Source organism: Pelodiscus sinensis, chromosome 27, assembly GCF_049634645.1.
Source record: "Pelodiscus sinensis isolate JC-2024 chromosome 27, ASM4963464v1, whole genome shotgun sequence".
Taxonomy (NCBI): Eukaryota; Metazoa; Chordata; order Testudines; family Trionychidae; genus Pelodiscus; species Pelodiscus sinensis.
This window is the reverse complement of record NC_134737.1, coordinates 10,995,633-11,011,056: the sequence shown is the minus strand read 5'-3', so window position 1 is coordinate 11,011,056 and position 15,424 is coordinate 10,995,633.

Genomic DNA, 15,424 nt, shown 5'->3' with positions numbered 1-15,424 from the left:
GTATTGGATTTCCATGGAAGTTACCAGCTTCAATGTCTTTGAGGTTCTGGGCCTTAGATCCTGAATCAGAGCCCTTTGAAATCAGTGGTTGCTTGGCACGGGCCCAGTGTGAAAACACGACTGAAAACCCTCCCTTAGGCACCAGCCTTCTCCCAAGGGGCCTGATTTGAAGCTCAGTGGAAGTCTTTCTGGTGAGTTGAACAGGCTCCGGTGAAGGAGGTGAGAGAGAGGGAGACAGATGAACTTAGGCAGAGTAGGCAGAGCCGTGTGCCATTTCAGGCAGTGCTTCTGCCATGCCAGTGGGTGACCCATTGGAAAAATGTTAGACAGCTGCACTTGGGTTGGGTTGAAGGTTTGGGGAAGGAGGCTGAAATGGTTCTTGTACAGCGGGAGAGGGAAAGAAGCCGTAGGTGTATTTCCAGCCTCTCCAGTGCTTCATCAAAGCATAATCTGATAGGGGGGAGGGAGGGTATGGTCCAAAAAAGACTTGGATAAACAGGATCCATGCTTCTTCCGCCTCCAGCTCAGGGGTGACTCCGGCTCAGGCCGATGTCTCTCTGCTAGTTTTAATCTACCTAGCGCTGCTAAAAACAGCCTCGTCTGGAGCCCTGGTACTCGGTGTCTGTTCTGCTGCCTGTGCGTCTGCACCTCCTCTGCTTTTTGTGTCTGTCTACACAATCTGCAGCCATACCTCCAATCACGGGCAGGCTTGTGCCTTGGGTCACCTCTTCTGTTTTTACTAGTCTTCAACAGATACTTGTGGAGCACACACAGAGCTACTAGGTTCTAGGTGGCCTTGTGCCTGATTATTATTAATCATCTGCATGTCCTGAGTAGAAATGGGCAAAGAACTGAATGTTTTGTTCCCCGGCAATTCTGAGGCAGGGGGCAAGGAATCAAATCAAACAAAACCTTTCTACTTTGGAGCTTTTAGGCTGTGTTTTTAAATAAAATGAAAGTCTGACACGAAAAGCAATTTATTTGGAACAAAAAAATAAATAAATCTAAGCATTTCCATAAACGCTGAAAGGAAATGTTCAAAATTTATTTTAAAAGGATTTTTGTTGGACTAAAACTATTTTTCACGGCCATCTTGAATTTGCTTGATGTTTTGGTATTGCAGAATCCTGAATAGTTTTTCTGACTTCCCAGAAAAGTCTGAGCTGGAAAACTTTGCCCAACTTCATTCCTGATGGTAGAATCTTTGTTCCTGGGGTTGAGAGCTGAGCTGGCTTTTCATTCCCCAGGTGGTGGTTGCAAGCACCGGCCATTAGAAAAAGCCATTTGACTTTCAAACTGGGTAAATTTGATCTGAAATCCTTGAGGGATCTTTTACAATGGAAGCCTTTGTGTCCGTTTCTCAGTCTCCTTTGGGTCTGATGCAATAGTCAAGTCTGATATTCAGTTTTGTTTTGATTATTTTGCTAAAAGTTTTTGCAACTTGTTCCACAAGAAGCCAGATCTCACTGGATCAAAGAAACAAACCCCTAAATTTTCAAGTGCAACTAGTGATTTTCGGTGCCCAGCCTGAAGTATCCTTTAAAGTAGCTGGATCAGCACAGAGCTACGTTTCCACCTTCTGAAGACCAGCTTCTTGTAAGGTGTCTTGGCAAATTAAGGGCCAAGTCTCTCCAAATCTCCCTGTAGAATAGTAATAGAGATGTAGCCGTGTTAGTCTAGTCTAGCTGAAACAAAAAACAGAATTATGTAGCACTTTAAAGACTAACAAGATGGTTTATTAGGTGATGAGCTTTCGTGGGCCAGACCCATTTCCTCAGATCAATATGTGGAAGAAAATCGGCACAACCATATATACCAAAGTGATACAATCAAAAAAATGAACGCAGGTGAAATTGACAAATCAAATTTTAGAACAGAGTGGGGGCGAGAGGGGAAGGTTAGTGTCTGTGAGGTAATGACATAGGGGTGATAATAGGGGAAGTTTCTGTGAGGTAATGACAATATGGGGTGATAACTGGGGAAGCTATCTTTGTAATAGGTGAGATAATCATTACCTGTTAGCATACTGTGGGACCACTCTCTACAGAAAACCCACTGACTCATACAGTTACCTACATGCTTCCAGCTCCCATCCAGAATACACCACACGATCCATCGTCTATAGCCAAGCCCTTCGATACAACCGCATCTGCTCTAATCCCACTGACAGAGACCAGAAGCTTCAGGATCTCTACCAAGCATTTATAAACCTCAACTACCCACCCGGAGAAATAAAAAAGCAAATTGAAAGAGCCAGACAAATACCTAGAAACCATCTACTTCAAGACAGACCCAAGAAAACCAACAATAGAACACCACTTGTCATCACCTACAACCCCCAACTTAAACCTGTCCAACACATTATCAATAAACTACAGCCTATACTGGAACAGGATACCATGCTCCAAGAGGCTCTGGAAGACAGACCCATAGTCTCCTAGGATGTGTCTAGACTACATGCCTCCGTCGACGGAGGCATGTAGATTAGCCAGATCGGCAGAGGGAAATGAAGCCGCGATTAAAATAATCATGGCTTCATTTAAATTTAAATGGCTGCCCTGCTCTGCCGATCAGCTGTTTGTCAAGCCTTTCTTGGTCGGCACAGGTATGCCTTGTGAAATCTCCGTCGACGGAGGCATGTAGTGTAGACGTACCCCTATAGACCTAACCTCAAGATGATTCTTACCAACAACCACAGGACATACCACACTAATACCAACCCTGGTACCTTCCCTTGCAACAAACCCTGTTGCCAGCTTTGTCCACATATTCATTCTGCTGATACCATTATTGGACCTAACCAAGTGAGTTATAAGATCAAGAACACATATTCCTGCGCATCCAGAAATATAATCTATGCTATCATGTGCCGAAAGTGTCCGTCTGCTTTGTACATTGAACAAACATCTCAGACGCTTCGCCAAAGGATTAATGCCTACAAAACAGATATCAGACAAGATCACAAAGAAAAAACAGTTTCTTGCCATTTTAACCAGAAAGGACACTCTCTCAATGACTTAACCACCTGCATTCTGCTACAAAGACCTTTTACATCTGCACTTGAAAGGGAATCCTCTGAACTGTCATTCATGTTAAAATTCGACACTCTCTGGGAAGGAATGAACAAACGCTCAAGCTATCTTACCCATTACCAAGATAGCTTCCCCAATTATCACCTCTAATACCATTAGCTCACAGACATCCCACTCTCCCCACCTCTAATATCATCAATTCACAGACACTTACCTTCCTTCTTCCCCCCCCCCGCCCCCCCGCATCCCCCTCCTGTTCTGAAATGTGATTTGTCCTTTTCATGTGTTCATTTTTTTTAAATTGTATCCTTTGGTATATATGGTTGTGACTATTTTCTTCCGCTATTTGATCTGAGGAAGTGGATCTGGCCCATGAAAGCTCATCATCTAATAAACCATCATGTTAGTCTTTAAAGTGCTACATTGTCCTGCATTTTGCTTCAGCTACCCCAGACTAACACGGCTACATTTCTATCACTATCTTGCATATTTTTGACTTTTGATATAGGGAAAATACTGTAGAATTTTAATGGAGTAAGGCAGTGTTTCCCAATTGTATTTGGCCCTTGAACCCTTTTAAACTTGAAAGAATTTTGTGGAACCCCTAATAACAGTCTAATATATGGAGCTGAAAAAGTAGACCACAAATGAGTAAGGATAATAATAAACAAATGCTAAACAGGGTCATGAGATCACTATTTAGTTTAATTGCACATATTTAAAAACAAAAATCACATCGTATTACTTATTTTTAAAGAAATCATAAAATGTTGTTGTAATGAAATTTTCTCACGGAACCCTTATTTTCATTTTATCGTTTGGGAAACACTGGAGTAGGGGATTGAGGTAAGAGGGTTCTACAGGAGTTTAGGTGGGATCTATAGAAATGACCCAAGTCTTTTGGAGCTGAACAGAGAATGAGATGCTTTCTGTAGGTTTTTGACCACCATCCTATGGTTGAATCTTTTATAGCAAAACTCTCATTGATATCAAGGGGGATGGGATTTCATCCTACAATGGGGATATAATTCTCTCTCAAATGTTACCGGATGGCTTGTAAGAACCTATAGAAAGGCAATTATCCTCCTGTTAAATTCCACCAGACTTCCCCAGTCAGCAAAGCTACACCACTCAGAGCGAGAACAGCATGCTGTCAATATGCAGGCACCGGTTCCACAGCTGGATTAAAGCTGTTACAATTTGTTTCCTGAACAGCGTTGGGGGAAATGTATTTTGATAGCTGAACCTCCCACTTGCATTGAAGGGAAGTTATAATTTGAATGAAGCATAAAATACTTTGAGTGAACTTCTTGTCTCCTCAAACGCACAGAAGCTCAGCCTGGTGTATAATTGAGTTGTTGTAATGAAGGCCTGTTTTGGTTCTTTGGGAAAGGATTTGTTTAGAAAAATGTCTCTTTATTTAATTTAAATTTCATGCCATTTCTTCGTGTCTGTTAACTGGGTAGGCATTACAGCCCTAATTCATCCCTTGTGTAACTATGGTAGTCGATGAAATGACACCAAGGAGGGATTTGGTCCCCTATGCAGCTTGGAAATTTAATAACCAGCAGCTGATCTTGCTTCCATTCAGGTTGAGATTTGCAATTAGCTTGAACAAAAGTGGGAAGTGGCCATCAATCAACAGGGAACAGTAGGCCGGATTCTGAAGTGCTTAGGACTCTACTCTCACTGAGTTTATTTGTATGCAGTAGGGCCTAGTGGTCCCAGTCAAAATGGAAGCCCCAGTATGCTAGGTGCTGTACATACTGAGTAAGAGGCACTCCCTGCCCCAAAACACTTAGGCTATGTCTACACTACGAGTTTTCTCGGCAAAAAATATGCTAATGAGGGGCTCATTTGCATGAGTTGTGATCTCATTTGCATATTTTCTGCGATCCCTTTTCTTCGCTAGGGTTTCTTTTTGCGCAAAAACCCCTTTTCCCACAAGATCAGTAAACATCCTTTTTTTGGGGCATAAGGCTCTTGCGGGAAAAGGGGGTTTTGTGCAAAAAGAAAATGTCCACACTGCTTGTTTTTGTGCAAAAACCCTAGCGAAAAAAACAGATTGGCAGAAAATATGCAAATTAGATCATGACTCATGCAAATGAGCCCCTCTTTAGCATATTTTTTGCCGAGAAAACTCGTAGCGTAGACGTAGCCTTAGTCTGAATGGACAAGGCAAAGAAAGAATAGGAGAGAAGCATTGCCCTTACCTTTTTACAGATGGAGAAGAGAGCTACAGAAAGATTAGGGAATTTGGCCAACGAGATATGGGCAGTCTGTGGCAGAGCCAGGAATTGGCTCCAGATCTGACCAGTGCTTGTAAGTGCAGGGCCCTGTGGAAGTTAATAGCTGTCCTTTTTGTAGGAGATGCTCAGCTCATGCTAGGTTTAGGGGTATTATACAGGAAAAATACGGGATAGGCTAATGGAGCACCCTTGTTCTAAGTGAATGCTGGCTGTGGAATTCTCCAGCGTCACCAGGAAGTGGGTGAATCTCCCTTCTGGAGAGAGCACATGGAGGATTCTTGCCTTATTGACGCAGGGTTAGGCCCAAGAGACTGAATTCAGCCCAGCACGTGCGCATCCTTTTATCTTTACCTTGAGGGGGAATCAAACCTGTTTGAATCTCCCTCTCCTCTCTGGCAACGGCGGTTCAGCTCCTGGTTCCTGATGCCCGAGCACATGGGACAGGCTCTTTGGCAGAGGGAACAAGTCCCGTGGGAAGGTTGGACTCTCCACTAGGGAATGTGGGTTGAGCTCAGGCCAAAGCGGGAACATTTTTCTCTTCATCTCAGTTACAAACACAGCTTCCCTCCCCCCCTCCTCCCCCCCACAACCCTCCAGAGTAAGACGTTGTTTCTGCTATGACGGGCAAAGGCGGCTCTAACCAGCCATTAGCAGGGCTGGTTGTATGACTGGGCGTGTGCCCCCACACCTGGCTGCCACATGGCTGTTTGCTTGTAATTGGTTCAGTGCTGCTCACTAGTGCAGATACGTTTGGTTGGGATGGGGTGTATCTTTGTATACCTGGCTTGGCCAGACCGCTCCCTCCATGCCACAGGACACTTCAGAACACTCCCTGGGTGACTGGTGCGCTTGCTGTACTCTGGACGTGGTGTCCTTTGACGTGCTAGCACGGCAGGGGCCCAGATTCCCAGGATGCAATGCTGCAGCTGTGGTGAGGCACCGAAGCTGCTGCTGACTGTGGCGCAAAGAGCTGCTGGCGTGGACACAGGTCAGCCAGATTTTCTGTGACTGGTTCGGATGAGGGGGTGTCCAACGAGGTAATATAATATCTAGTCCAGGGCTACTCCACTTTGGAAGCCCCGGGGGCCACAATGATACTCAGAGCACATGCCAAGGGCAACAACTTAAGTGTGGTTACATCTACATGCAAATATATGCAAATAGCTTCTTTCACACTGATGGGCATGAATACAAAGCACTTCCCACAATTCTCCCAGCACCTCCCCCCTGGGGGCTAGTGTAGCAAAAATGTATATTTTAGTTAGTACTGGTTATAAGACTATAAATATGATGTATAATTGCATGTATAATGACTTGCTTATAAGTTCTGTAGTTTCTATTTCTCTCTCTCTCTGTCTCTCAGGATTAGATAATGTTACTGTAAGGCCTTGCTCCCTGTTAGCATTACAAATTCAGTTGTACCCCTTGTCTGCATCACAGACTAAATTGTGTGTTTTAGTAATTATTGATCTTGTCTGGAAACTGCACCATTGCGGTATGAGTGGAGGGTGTGTGTGAGTGAAAGCCATCACAGATGCCCAGGTGATCAAGAAGTGAAAACTTTGAAGATAACAAGGAAACATGCATTGTGTCTTGAGGCTGAATTGAATTAGCAGCATTGAGGAACCCTGGAGACAGGCAGAGACCCCACCAAGAGTGGGAGACAAGCCCGGGCAGCCTGACCATCACCATCACAGGATAATCTGTGCTTTTGGGAGTTAACACCTCCTAAAGGTGGATGATGGCAGCATGACACTGCAATATCCATAAACCCCAATGGGAACTGACATGCATAAGAAGGGAAGCTTTTGCCATGAGACTCTGGATTCAGTCCTGCAAGCCAAGCCTCAGAAGAGTCTCAGAGGAACACTGAGTCCTTGCTCAGTCAGCCTGGCCAGTAAGACTGCCTTGAGCCACCATGGACTGGTAGATATGCACCATCTGCAGGACGTACGTGTGTGTGTGTGTGTGTGTGTGTTTGTCTTTTTGCTTGTGTAGCTACATTGAAACTTTTCTCCATTTTACAAGGTCCAATGGCAAATGCCCATCAGGATGCATAATCCATTAGTACCTCTGAGCAGCCCGAAAGATGAAAAGCGACAAGTAAACAAACTCCCTCTTCCTGTTTTGTGTACTTTTGTATCATTTAAATATTATGTTTCCTGGGAGAAATGTTGGCAGCTCTTGAAATGTGTTAATTAATAAATGAAGCACTTAAATTAGGTTTAATAGGATAATCCTTTGCTGCATGTTATGTAAATAGTAATTGAATATTAAGAACATGCTAACTGAGAACTAACTATGGAGTGGAGATATATTTCATAGCAACTGTTAAGTGCTGGTTGTGAGCATAGGCTCAAACTGGGAAATGACTGTCTAGAAAGGAGTACTGCAGAAAGGGATCTAGGGGTCATAGTGGACCACAAGCTAAATGAGTCAACAGTGTGAAGCTGTTGCAAAAAAAAAAAAAAGCAAACATGATTCTGGGATGTATTAACAGGTGGTTGGTTGTAAGTGGGACGCGAGGAGTCTTTCTTCTGCTCTATTCTGATTAGTCCTCAACTGGAGTACTGTGTCCAGTTCTAGGTGCCACATTTCAGGCAAGATGTTGAGAAATTGTGGAAGGACCAGAGAAGTGATTAAAGGTCTCAAACCCATAGTCTGAGGGAAAATTGAAAGAATGAGGTTTGTTTGTCCTGGAAAAGAAAAGACTGAGGGGGGACAGTACAAATTGAAGTACCTAAAGGGATGTTTAAGAGGGATGTTAACTAACGATTAATTAACTAACGACTACTCAACTAGTCGATAGGCACTTCCACATTCCTCCTCTGTACAAGAGCCTCCACTGGGGCTTTTGTACATTTCAAAGGAGGAATGCGGAACTCCATATGCAGCCCGCGGCCAACAGGAAGACCAGCTGACTCCAGGCTGCATACGGGCATGCCAGCATGAAATGTACAAGAGTCCCCAGCGGGGGCTCTTGTGCATTTCAAAGTGGAAGCGGGTGGGCGATGAAATTTTTGGGTGTAAAAAGTACGAAAATAATAAAGCGTTATAAAACAAAACAAAAATTCAGTTTTCTCCAAATTCCAGTTGTATTGACATACCCCCCAGGCTTCTCGTTCCACTGGTTGAAAAACACTGATCTAGATGGTGCTTGGTCCTACCATGAGTGCAGGGGACTGGACTTCATGATCCCTTAAAGTCCCTTCTAGTTCTATGATTCTGTGACTTAGATAAACGCTCCAGGACCTGATCCCAAAGTCTTATGGGGTCAGTGGAGGAAGTAGTACGGATTCTCGAGTAAGGAGTGGGGAAAAATGTCAGATTGGGCTCTGAGAATTCATTGGCCCGATGGCGAGATCTTTGAAACCATAGTGAATAAATCACGGATCAGGCGCAGTTTAATTCTGCTAATAACTGTGCTCTCTGGGGTGACGACAGCCCTGCTAACATTCCTCCTCCTGTGCCGGTAACTACCCGGGCCTTCATTTGTAGCGAAGAGCATCCCCTGCAGGACTGAGCCCCACAGGCAGTCTTGCAGGAGCCACGTCCCACAGGTTTGTTTGCTTTCTGCACCTGGTGCTCAACACACAGCTGCCATCAGGGCCTCGTGAACCAGACCCATGCTCCTCACACCTGGAGTTCTGAGCCAAGTTGGCAGCTGCAGCCAGCAGTGAATTCAAAGCCGATAGAAGAGTGTTTTCCATCCACCGTGCACCTTTAGCCTGTGTGATTCATAGCATAGGATATTAATGGGGCCAAGAACTTAGCAAGATTCAGACAGGCCTGGGGCTATTTATATGGCCAGTGAGAAGAACCAGTTTTAAGAGCTCTGGATGAGATCTAAAACCTCTTTTTTTTTTTTTTTCCCCCCCCTCTCTCTTCAGGGCATGAGTCAACCTTTTCCTGATAGGCTCCCTCTGAGGGCAGAGTAGCCTATCTCTGCAGCGTTCCTCATACCTTCCTCTTTAGCAGCTGGCAAGGAGACAGGTTATTGGATTAGCTGCCCTTCTGGCCTGTTCTGGAATGGCTGTCCCTGGGGTATGTTCCCGTTCGGTGTGATCTCACCCTTTCTGCTCGCTCGCTGCATGCAACCTGCCAGCTCTGAGATTTATTTATGGGCAGTTGTTCAGTTACACTGTTGCGAAGCACCCAGGGATAAATTACTTCTAGAGCACCCTTGTTTTAAGGGAGTAATTAGCTTTTCTAAACAGGGAGTCATTTCTTCAGTAGGCGAAATTTGATCTTCAAGGATATTTTCTCCCCTGAACTTATGCTGCATAATAAAACAATGGTGGAATTAGTGATTTTGAGGGCCCAGCCTTAACCCTCTTTCTTTCTCCCTTTCTCCAACTTCTTTCACATGCCCCTCCTCCCATTTGTCTTGGAAGGCATCTTGCATTGGGCAGGAGGCCTGTCACTTATCTTTCATGCTAGGACAGCTCTGTTACTCCTCCAGCAGCATTTGTGGTGCTTCTCTGCCCCTTCTGTACATGCTATACCAAGGGGTGGCAACGTAGGGCTTGGTATGGCGCCGAATATGGCGCTTTTGGCCATCCCCACTGCCCCGTGCAGCCCAGCTAGAACTGAGCCATGGTGCGGCTGTCTCTACTGGGGTCAGGGCCATGGTGCAGCCCTAGGATTCTAGCCATCATAGAATCCTAGGGCTAGAAGAGACCTCAGGAGATCATCTTGGTTACTGCTTGTAGAGTGACCCAACACACATCTAAACCCTTTCCCCCACCCCCGTCCGGCCCTCTCCTGCACTGCCCAGACATATTGCCCTTCTAAGGGGATCGGTATATGCTGCTTTAAATGGAGTTACCCACACTGCTGACAGCACTGTTTTAATTAAAGACCTAAAATAAGCTTGTTTAATACGCAGAGGCAGGTTTTAAACGAGCACAAGTAATGAGGCATTCACGTCAGAAATGGTTACAAGACAAATAGGACTTTTTTTCTAAACTTAACAAACTAGACCTTGTTCGTGAAATGCTTACAACACGCTCTCTGCAACAAGGCCAGCCAGACTGGAGGTCAGGGTCTGCTCCCACCATCCAACGGCTCTTTCCTTTGGCCTCTTAGGTGAGGGAGACTGAACTTGGGTTGTTCTTGCCCCCTCGCTTTATATTCAGTCACCCTTTGAAATGTGTTTTTTCTGAGGGTTATCCCTAGATCAAGTGCCTGCCAGCCGTGAGGATGGAAATTCATTGAGAAAGATGCGTCATGTCTTTGCTAAAAGACAGATTTGCCTTGTCTCTTGCTGTTTCAAGATGTTTCAAGCTTGCTGTTTTATACAGCCTCTCTCCGACTTACGAACTGGTTACGGACCAAGCAATTGGTCGTAACTCGGCTTGTTCGTAAGTCGGACCCCATAGAGTTACACACAACTGCGCTGTTCATAAGCGCGGATCGCGTTCGTAACTCAGGGTCCGCCATTTACGACAGCTTCGGTTGTAACTGCGAACGGTTGTAAGTCGACTGTTCACAACTCGGGGACCGGCTGTATGTAAATTGAAGAAAATATACATTCCCTATGTTTAAAATCCGCTTGGCCAGTCCTGAGGTAGGGGCCTATGGGTTTCATGTACATTTCATCATAATACTGACCAGCAAGTTACTGATTTTCAAATGGTGCCTTACCGAGAGATTCATGCAAAGATGATTACAATGGGTGCGAATACAGGGATCCCACTCACATGTAAATGCCCAGCTGACCCAGATAAGAAGGCTGTGTCAATGAGGGCTCTGCTTGCACTTCTAAGTAGGAGACCGGGATCTTAATCAGAAGTAAAGCGGAGCTCTCAAGTTGCTGTAGCAGTCCTCATGCGTTTTGTTTTTTTTCCCCATGCAGAAACTGCCTCAAACCTCAACCATTTGCCTCTGTCACTTAACTAAGAGCAGGGTGATTTATGCAACTGAGTAGAAGAAAGTTATTTAGCAATTGTTTTAAAAACAGGTGCAGAGGAACGGGTGGGGAGGCAGAGAAGGAATGGAGACATATTTCATTTGTAATTCAAATCCTGCCTCCTGGGAGAGTTTAGGTGACAACCAGGGATCGCGAAGGTAATTAATCTCCTGGGCTGGGAGGAGATGAAGCTTAAAAGTGTCGTTTATGCCAAAAGCGCTGGGTTTTGGGTGCGTTGCCGCCTCTGCTCCAGGCTGGAATGGTTCTGTGGTGGACAGGAGGGTATTGTAAGAGAGGGGAGCAGGCAGGAGGGAAGCTTCTGGAATAGCAGTGATGTGGGAGCTGCAGGGACTAATGATGGGGGAATACACAGGCCCTGTGCTAGGGACAGCTTGATTTTTCTTTTTTTGAACCTTTGACATCACTGGATTCTGGGCAGCCCTAGGCTCAGAGCGATCCATTCTTTGTGCAGGTCTAAGTCAAAGGGCAGGACACTGGTGGCGAATCCAACCCAAGGTACCCTTCCACAGGGTCCTTCCTATGCTTTTGGTTTATACGGAGCTTAGAGTGGGATAGGCAACTTTTGGGGGGGTCTAATGTAACTTTTTTTGAGGTATCAAATGCTCCCATCCAAACTGGGCTGCAAAGTCAAAACTGTGAATACATTCATGAATGGAAAATGCAACGCCTGTTCCTTTGGTTCAGCTGAACCCTCTCCTCCCAATAAGGTTGCAGCATTTGATTCCAATTGTCATGAGTTCACTGTTTCCATGCAATTAGCTGGCTGCTTGAAACCGTCATCGGAACTGGGATTTTTCATTTTGAAAATGTCAGAACAAATCTCCAGCCCCTTTTTTCTAAAGTGTTTTTGAGCCCAATAAAAAATAAATCAATCCATCTTCAGTTTCATCAGATCTGCATTTTCCCACTTCAGAAAACGTCCAAAGAAACCCTTGTGCAGCTCATCTGCCTTCAAGCTTTTGGGGCGGGGGCAAGTCTGGGTCTTGTGATAAGAACATAACAGCGTCCAGATGGGGTCAGACTAGCCCAGTGTCCTGTCTGCCGACAGTGGCCAATGCCAGATGCCCCAGAGGGAGGGAACACAACAGGGAATCCTCACGTGATCCCTCCCCAGTCACCCATTTCCAGACACACAGAGGCTAGGGACACCATTCTTACCCATCCTGGCTAATGGCCATCGATGGACCTAACCTCCATGAATCTATCTAGCTCTTTTGGAACCATGTTCAAGTCCTGGACTTCACCACATCCTGCTACGCACAGGAGGCTTGTCTGCTTCCGGGAAGTCACTTGCACCAGTTTGGCTAGAGGAGCTTCTGGTATAGCTGTCGGCTGTGACGGGTCACAAACTGATGGTGTTACCTGGGTCACTGAAAACAGATGGATTCCATCGGCATCAGGACAGCTCTGGGCCACCCTCTCAGATTTTAGTTCACCTGGTTTTAGATGCAACTTTCTCTGCTGCTTTCAACTCATGTGGTTCCTAACCCCCAACTAACCTTTTACGTTGTGTGGGTTTTGTGCCCATGGGGGTAATGTGGTTGAGCATCCAGGAAGAATGGAAGCTACTGATACTGTCCTATCAAGCCCTATGTGGCTTGAGCAGCAGGGACTGCGGGCGGAGTCCCTTGCCTGGCTGATGTGCTGTGCTAAGAGAGCTCTTTTGTCCCCTTCAGAGCAGCTCCATATAAAAAATTTGGGACTGCAGCTGCTTCCTCTGAGGTTGGGATGCTACACCTGAGGGCCTAAGCTAGCAGTCTAGGCTCAGGGAGTCAAGGGGTATGTCTAGACTGCACCTCTCTGTCGGCAGAGGGATGCAGATTAGGCAGGTCAACAGTGCAAATGAGGCAGGGATTTAAATATCTCACGCCTACTTTGCATAAAAATGGCTGCCATGTTTTGCCTACTCAGCACTTTGTCTGCAAAAAAGTGGCAGTCTAGAGGGGGATCTGTTGAGAAAGAAAGCCTTTTAAAAAGCATATGGCATTACCTGCTGCATGGCTGGGGGAGAAGAAGAAAGACAGGCCAAGCCATGGGACCCATCTGAGCCCAGGGGGAGCTTTTTGGGTGTCTTTGGGTTTGCAAAGTCAAGGTCTCTGGTCTGCGGTCTGCCTCTCTGGACTGGAGCCAGGTGTCCTTCCTCTAAACCTGCAGGCAGCACAATCCAAGCATCCTGTGGCGAGCGTTTGGAGAGGGAGCAGAGCAGAAGGACTGAAGCTGCAAGGCTGAACTTCTGCTCCCTTGTTACTCCCTGAAGTGAGCAGAGTTACCCCAGCGACACTAGACTCTGACAGCCTCCTTCTAGCAACAACCTTCTCCGGTCATCTGCCCTGGGAGCTGAGAACGGGGTACGCGCTGCTGCATCCTCCAGTCTCAGCAAGAGAGAAGTGACGTCACTTCCTTGTCCTCGTCCAATGGTCATTAATCCGCAGGGGGCCGTGGAACCTGCTTCCTTACAAGAAGAACTCAACCAGAGCGGGGCATCTCAGCCTAGCACTGCTGGCTCAGCAGCTCCAGGAGAGGAAGACTGGGGCTGGAAGAGAGCCATGGATTAAAGCTAATGAAAATAAATAGTTGCTGCTCACCAGCTCTGTTTCCCAGCTGGCGTGGGTCTTGTTGGGGGATTGCTGGAAATGCAAGAAGGACGGGTGATGGGTAGGGGGAGACAGATGGCTGGAGAGATGGAGATAGATGAGGTTATACTTCGGGAAACTGGTGTGTGTATTTCATGAGGCACTTTTTCTCGTAGAAGTTCAGTGCCAAGTGATAACTAAATATTGGGCAGGGCTGAAGGAGAAATAGGTTTGGGGCAGCACGATTGCAAGCCTGACTCAGCAGAACGGCCTGCTGGCGCTGTCGGGAGCCGGGAAGGAGCGATAAGGAAGTAGCTTCTGGTCGAGCAGCTGGCTTGGGCACAGCCTGTGTTTAAATCACTTTGAGTTCTTCGCTGTGTTTAAATCACTTCGGGTTTTTTGCTGCTCCCCTCTAAAGTGCAGACAATGATCTTTGCTTTGTCTGTCCTGCCTGCTTAGCTAGCTCCTCGCCGGCTCAGACGTGAATCTGTACAGCATCGAACACCGAGGCTCCTAACTGTGACTGGAATTTCTAAGGACTTTGTATTCCGAAGAATGGGGGACGATAAATCCCAGCCTTTGAGCCGGAGCCTTCTGAGTCTTGTGTTACAGCAGCACCTGGAGGCCAGCACACCTTTGTGCTAGGTGCCTCCCATCTAAGCATAAAACCAGACACGATAGACAGAAGGGAGAGCATGAGGAAACAATGAGATGATCAACTTTCCCTTAAAGGATTCAGGTGACTGCTTTCCATACTTTAGAGTCAGGGGTATCATTTGCGGGGGCAGATTTTTAATGCAAAGAGTGGGTACCAGGTAAGCTCACACACACACAGTTGTTTATAGGGTGTGCTGCAATCTCCCCATATTTGTAGCCTGAGATGTTGCCTGCTTTGCAGGCACAAAATACCAGCTGCGTGTATCTGTCCTGAGGACTGCAGTTCCACCCCCCCTAAGGGTCGCTTGCCCCTCCCAGTGGAATTGCACATGCCCCAGAGAAGTGGGGTTGCTGCAGGAGCTATGCTTCTCTGGTGTTAGAAGTAATTCGGCCCAGATCCTCCAGCCAATGGGAGTTAGGTGTGTAAATACCTTTTGAGGTCTGGCCCGATGTGCACATGTGGCCTGGTGTGGATTATCCAGCTAACTGCTGCAGATCTGTTTTTAATAGCCAAGGAGCAAAATTTGGCTCTACAGTAGGATCCAAGCCAAGTCTAGATCTGAAGTGTCAGGTCAGACCCTGGGAGCTGCTGTACTGAGTCAGACTAGGGGTCAGTCTGTCTGAAGGTGACCAGCACCAGCTGCCTCAAGATCCTTCTGCATTGAGGCAGTTCAGGGATATGCTGCTTCCAGAGGAAGTTTCCTTCTGACCCCCACTAAGGCCATGCTTCCCCTTGCTGCACTGGGAGATCAACCTTTTGGCATTAGATTTAGCGGGTCTAGTAAAGACCCACTAAATCAAAGACTGAGTGTGCCCCTGGTTGGGCCAGTACTCCTCGATTCATGAGGAGTAAGGGAAGCATTGGCCTCCCACTGTCAAGACGGTGCCAAGCTCGGCTTAAGGTACGTCGACTTATTTATGTAGCTAGTGTCGCATACCTTAAGACGACCTTCTGGGTCTATTATAGACCTGGCCTAAGTA